Below are 6,350 nucleotides of genomic sequence, written 5' to 3' on the forward strand. Positions count from 1 at the left end.
TATGGTCTGTCACCCCCATATATTGCCTTCATGTTTACTGTATTTAATTATTTATGGGGGTTTGGAAAAAAACAGCTTTTTTTACAAGGCTTACAATGCAAGCTAATATTCAAGGTCAAGAAGAACTTGCAATATCCATGTGTAGGCTATATATAAATCTGTAGGATTCTCTGGGATTTCACCCCAGTCTTCCACATCAGATCATCAACCATGAGATCAAAAGGGTGTCCTTCCTGCCTGGTCGAGGACACTTGGACCAAAACAGTGATCCCATTGTAGTTTAATTTATATCCCATGTCCCACGCCCAGACAACCCTTCCTATACAAGCCACACCGCAGTAGACAATAAGGATTCACAGATCGTACCCAGCAGAAAAACTATTAATCAGCCATACATCAGTGTATGCTACGCCTGCTATCTCCTCCAACCTCACCCTTGTCACCAAGGACAGGCAGACTCAAGAAGTCTATGCATGTGTGGAGGGTGGCTGGTTCACAAACATTGCATGATGCACACCAATTGCAGGAAAGCACACCCAAAACACTTTGTCCTTGGAGAAGCTCATTTGGTTATTTTATGCCTGAGCAAAAGCACTTTGTCAAGCCCTGATGGTGGTGAGTGTGTGTTGGGGGTGGAGGTGTGTGTGTTGTGGGTGGAGGTTATCAGTGGGAGGGATGAAGTCACAGAGTGGGGCTGACAAGACAGTAACACAAACTAATCTGATTGGTCCCCTGCAGACAAGCAAGCCCAGGGTGGTGGGCGTGCAACACGACACTGATCACACACATTAGCTTCACATCAGCATTTTTGTGAGAGAGAAAGGAAGGAAGGGATGCAGGGAGAGAGAGAGAGAGATAAAGAGAGAGAGAGAGAGAGAGAGAAAGAGAGAGAAAGAGAGAGAGAGAGAGAGGGCCTCAGGTCGACTATGAGTGAAAAGGCCAGTCAAACATAAGCTGGTAACAATAAATAGATGCTGTTTCCTTCCATCCATGTCTCTTTCATTTTGTCCAACAATAGTGGACAAATGTTCCTTCTGTCTGTCTCTCATGGACTGGCATGGGTAAACATCCAGACACACTGAGCAGCCTGCACAGGAGTATATACAGTATGTAAATAGCACTGTACCCCTGTTGCTCAAAACCAGGCAAAACGTCACACACACACACACACACATACACACAGAGAGAGACCGGTAATGATATTAAATCTCTGTACTCTCTCAGCCATGCCCAAGGCTGTCCTCATTATTTGTACAGGGTCCAGGGTGACGCTTTGGCTATACACGTCGAACACAGCACCCGCCTCCCGGACTGATTCTGATAGAGAACCTCACCATCAGGGATTAGGTGTTAATCCCTCTCAGCAATGGGGGGTGGGGGGTGTGGGGGGGGCAGGTAGGGGTCTGAAGAGTGATGCAACGGCGTCTAACGTTGAGGGTGCAGTCATCTCTAAAAAAAAAACGCCAAGGACAGCCCTAAAGCCCCCCTCTTTCAAGGTTTCACTCTCTCTGCCCTTTCCCTCGCTCGCTCTGGTCCCTCGCTCGCTCTGTTTCCTCGCTCGCTCTGTTCCCTCCCTCCCCTCCCCTCCTGCCTCTCTCTGCCTGACCGACACGGGTGGATCCGTTTGCAGGTCTTGATCAGGCTAATTGATGTGTGAGCAAACTGATTTACACTGCACTGTTTGTTTGTATACAAAATTCAGATTACACGCACACACACACAAACACACACACACTAATCAGATCAGATGGCCCACATGTACAATACTATCATGCTATGCACCATCTTCTGACTAGGTGTGTCAGCATACCTATGTAACCTGGAGCGCTAGTCTACTAAACTGACAGATCAGCCATGTGATTACTGGGAGTGCTCTGTTGCAGATTATAGTCGCCAGGGAGACCAAAGTGACAGTGCGACCACCAGACCATGGTAATTTATAACCTTCATTACTTCCATGATGACACTGTTGGTTCTGGACATTCATTCAGCGCTAGGCCATCATAGTCAAGAACCTTCATTAAGCCTGGGAAGAGACCATTTCAAAGCTGGCGTTTATTGAGATTTAATCTTTATTTGTCTGCTTCTCGTGAGGTTCCAACCCACTGGTTCCACCCGTCTGTGATTTCCAGAGGACGTCTTCCCACAGCTGGAAGTTTCATAACATCCAGCTGTGCGGTTAGAGAATCGGGCTCGTAATCTGAAGATTGCCAGTTCGATTCCTGGCCGTGTCAAATGACGTTGTGTCCTTGGGAAAGGCACTTCACCCTACTTGCCTCGGGGGGAATGTCCCTGTACTTACTGTAAGTCGCTCTGGATAAGAGCGTCTGCTAAATGTAATTTACCGTAATCCCTAGAGGACAGAATAAAAGTGGCGCTCGCTACCTTCAGCCCTGCCAACATACCTGCTGATTTCCCACAGCAGCTTTGAGGAGGCCATCGGTGTGGAAGTCCCGCCTTGAATATCGTATTGGTCCCATTTTCGAAACCTTTTCTAAATAATCGTCATGTCACCAAGAGGCAGACTCAGATCTAGACCTGTAGTGTTTCAGGTCTAATCCTGCTTAATGGGCAGGTCTGACCTGCAGGAGGGTAAATATTGATATGAAAGGCTGGTTAAACCCATCAACAGGACCCCTGGCGCCAACTCCATCCTTTAAAGCATTAAAAGATTAGTACAGCAGGCATAGGCCTGCATTTCTGTTCAGTAGACACTGTTGATGGTGTTTTATAATGCTGGTAGTCTGTGTGTGTATATATGTGTGTGTGTGTGTGTGTGTGTGGAGGGGCAAAATGGTAAGACTTCACCAAGGAGGTCCACAAATATACTATATGAAATATTTTTCTCTTCACTGCCAATCGGAAGTTCTCCGATACTGTGAACAGCAGAGTCAGGTGGGGCATGGTGTGCTCCAGGGCAGAATGGTTCCCCCCCCCCTGACATTTAGGCTTTTCCTGTTTTTGGTGCCAGGGCTCAATTCTGTCTGGAGGCTTGGGGGGTCTGCTGTGTGTCCGGGGCAGAGCTGCTATGAAGAAGGTCCGAGGGGAGAGGAGCTTGTGGTTGGGTGGGTGGGTGGGTGGGGGGGTTAACACTATTAACCCTCGTGCTGCCTTCGGGTCACATGACCCAAAGGTTCATAACGAACCATCATTGTGTTTACCCAATTTTACCCAATACAAAAACAAATAAAAATAATTTTCTTTTAACCATTCCAATGTGGGGGGTCGGAGACAGCCCGACAGTTAAAAGAAAATGCTTCACTTTGTTTTTGTATGAGGTAAATTTGTCGCAATACGACGGTGGGTCACAATGACTGATGGGTCAGAATGACCCGAAGATAACACAAGGGTTAAAACCCAGAGATGGTGATTGGTGGTTCTGTATCCTCGCCATCATGCTTGCTATGGGATGGAAATTGAAAGTGAGCCAGAGGACAAGCCGACTCAGCACACTGGTGACAGTGTCTCCCTCTCCTCGTACCGTGAAGGTCTGTTTCTTCATAACCATCACGATGAAGATGTTCAGTCTGGACTTCATGGTCTGTTTGTGGTTATGCGTGAGATGAAAGTGATGTCAGCATGGAGCAAACACGTGGCCTCTTAGAACCCTCTGGGAAGGAGAACACTGGAAAGGTGAGTGGATACCGCTTCTTCATGCTGATATCCAGACACAGGGAGGAGATCCAGGATCATGGGAATGTTTCTGTGACTGTTTCGCTGGATCTCGGAGCCTGATGTCATGTCCTGTAAGAAGACACACACACACACACACGCTCTTGACATCTGGCATACACACACACATGTCTATGGCCTGTGGACATGCACACACACACACACACTTCCATGAGCTGTAAGAAGACACACACACACACATCTGAGGGAGAACCTGAGAGGGCAACAGCAGATCTATGTTTTCCATCTCAGCTTCCAGCCCTGTGGCTACTGTTTCCTGTCGCTCTCTCCAGTCTTTCAGAATCAAATCAGAGCAGTTATTACATTGTGTTTGGTGTGTGTGTGTGTGTGTGGTATGTGTTTGCGCGTGTGCGTGTCAAACATGATCCGATATAATCCTGTACTCCAAACTTTAAGTAACCTCTTGACGCTTTGAAAGAATGTGTGTGTGTGTTTGTGACCTTTTCATACTTTCATATCACTAAGGTAATGTGGTCATAACCTATACTGATTTACAGGTCTATTTAATATCATTACAGTATCATCTTCTAAGAGAGCCTGCCAAGGGCATAGGGGTATCCATCATAGCTTGCAGGTGTGTGTGTGTGCATGTGTGTGTGTGTGTGTGTGCGTGCTGTGTCGGCTAAATGACTAAATGTAAATGTGTGCATGTGTGTGTGCGTGTGTGTGTGCATGTTGTTCTCTTTGTTAATCAGAGCATCCCCTGAAAGCATGATAACGTGTAACAACCCTGTCAGAGGGGGGTCGTTACTCACCCTGCTTTCTGACCTGAGGGGGAGAGAGAGAGACAGAGAGAGAGACAAGAGAGAGAGAGAGAGAGAGAGAGAGAGAGAGAGAAAGAGGGAGAGAGAGGGGAGGGAGACAGAGAGAGAGAGAGAGAGAGAGAGAGAGAGGGAGGGAGAGGAGAGGGAGAGGGAGAGGGAGAGGGAGAGGGAGAGGGAGAGGGAGAGAGAGGGAGAAGGAGAGAGAGGAGAGAGAGAGAGAGAGAGAGAGAGAGAGAGAGAGAGAGAGAGAGAGAGAGAGAGAGAGAGAGAGAGAGAGAGAGAGAGAGAGAGAGAGAGAGAGAGAGGGAGGGAGGGAGGGGAAGGAGGGCAGCTGGACTAGAGGGATGATGGACAGGGAGTGGGGGAGGTTAATGGATGCTATAGGTGTGACAAAATAGAAAGAGACTATTGAAAGAGAGAGGGAGAGGAAGAGAGTCCCCCACACGACAGGGGCTGTTAGTACGCTGGAGGCTACATAGCATAGCGCTCTCACGTCTCTTCATTCCAATCAGTTATTGATTCTAATTCAGACTTCAACAAACTGGCCCTGAGTGGAAAATGTCTACAGGGAATCAGTCTCATTCAATAATATTAGTCAATCCGAACCTGAGCTCTATATAATTATCAGAGAATTGCTCCCTTATCAAGAAGGTAATGGTGAAGTAGGGTTTCAAAGGATAGAAAACAGACTGTGGTGGGGTGTGGCAATTACTATGAAAATACGTAATTAGTAATGCACACGAATAATACTGTGGGCCCTATTTTAACGATCTGAAACGCAAGTATCAAAACGCAAAGCGCAAGTAACTTTGAGGGCGGGACTCCGGCGCGGTTTGCTATTTTGCCGGCGGGATAAATGACTTTGCGCCTGGTGCAAATCTAAAATTGGTTGGTCTGAAGTAGCTACATTACTAATGGGTGTGGTTTGGGCGTAACGTGCAGTAAACCAATCAGAGCGTCATCTCACATTCCCTTTAAGAGCAGCGCTTGTTCCATGGCGGATTGCTATAATAACGGCGGATTTGCCAGGCGCACGCCAGGAGCGGTTCACAGCCGAGGACACCGATGTTCTCGTCAGGCCCGTAAAAGATAGAGAAGTGACATTGTATGGGAAAGGCAGAGCAGTTTTTTCATTGCACTAAATTGCCCGCTCATGCTGCTCATTCAAATATATATTTATTTTTTAAATTGTTATCTTTTTTAATTGTTTAGTTCTTAGAATTAGTTTAACTATTGTACTTTTTAACTTAATTTAAGACCCGTATATGTTTATTGTTTGCACCTTCCTGCCACAGTAAATTCCGTGTTTGTGTAATATAGGCTACATGGCGAATAACCAAATTCTGATTCTGATGGAGATGGGAGAAGAAAACCACACAAATTAGCTTCGGTTAAACAGGCGTGGGAGGAAATTGACACAATTGTTACAAATCAAGTTCACATAGAGATTTCTCATGAAAATCTTTTTATAATCCTTGAAGAAATGTAACATGCCATAAATCAAAACAATGTAACGTAGCTTCGCAGAAAGAAGACCCTGGCCTCGCCAGCAGTGCGCACGGGCCAAGCTTGCGCCATTAAAATAGCATCTGAATAACGCGCCATTGACTTTAGACTACGTTTTTCCTTGTCAGTGGCGGAATTGTTTTTCTGAAACTGCAAAATAGCACCAGGGAACACACCTCCTTTTTTCGCTGAACTGCCCTCGGGAGCGCAAAGTCATTCCCTAATTTACCGACGTGCGTCTGTGGAGGGAAAAGTCCGCTTTGCGTCTAGTGCAAACCAGGAATGATACTTGCGTCGTTGACAAAGTCAATTGCGCTGGGTGAAAGCTAGGGCCCTGTATCTTATACAGTCATTTAACGTGTCTCCACCTTGACATCATGGCAAATC

The sequence above is a fragment of the Osmerus mordax genome, chromosome 4 (genome assembly GCF_038355195.1).
Source record: "Osmerus mordax isolate fOsmMor3 chromosome 4, fOsmMor3.pri, whole genome shotgun sequence".
Lineage (NCBI taxonomy): Eukaryota > Metazoa > Chordata > Actinopteri > Osmeriformes > Osmeridae > Osmerus > Osmerus mordax.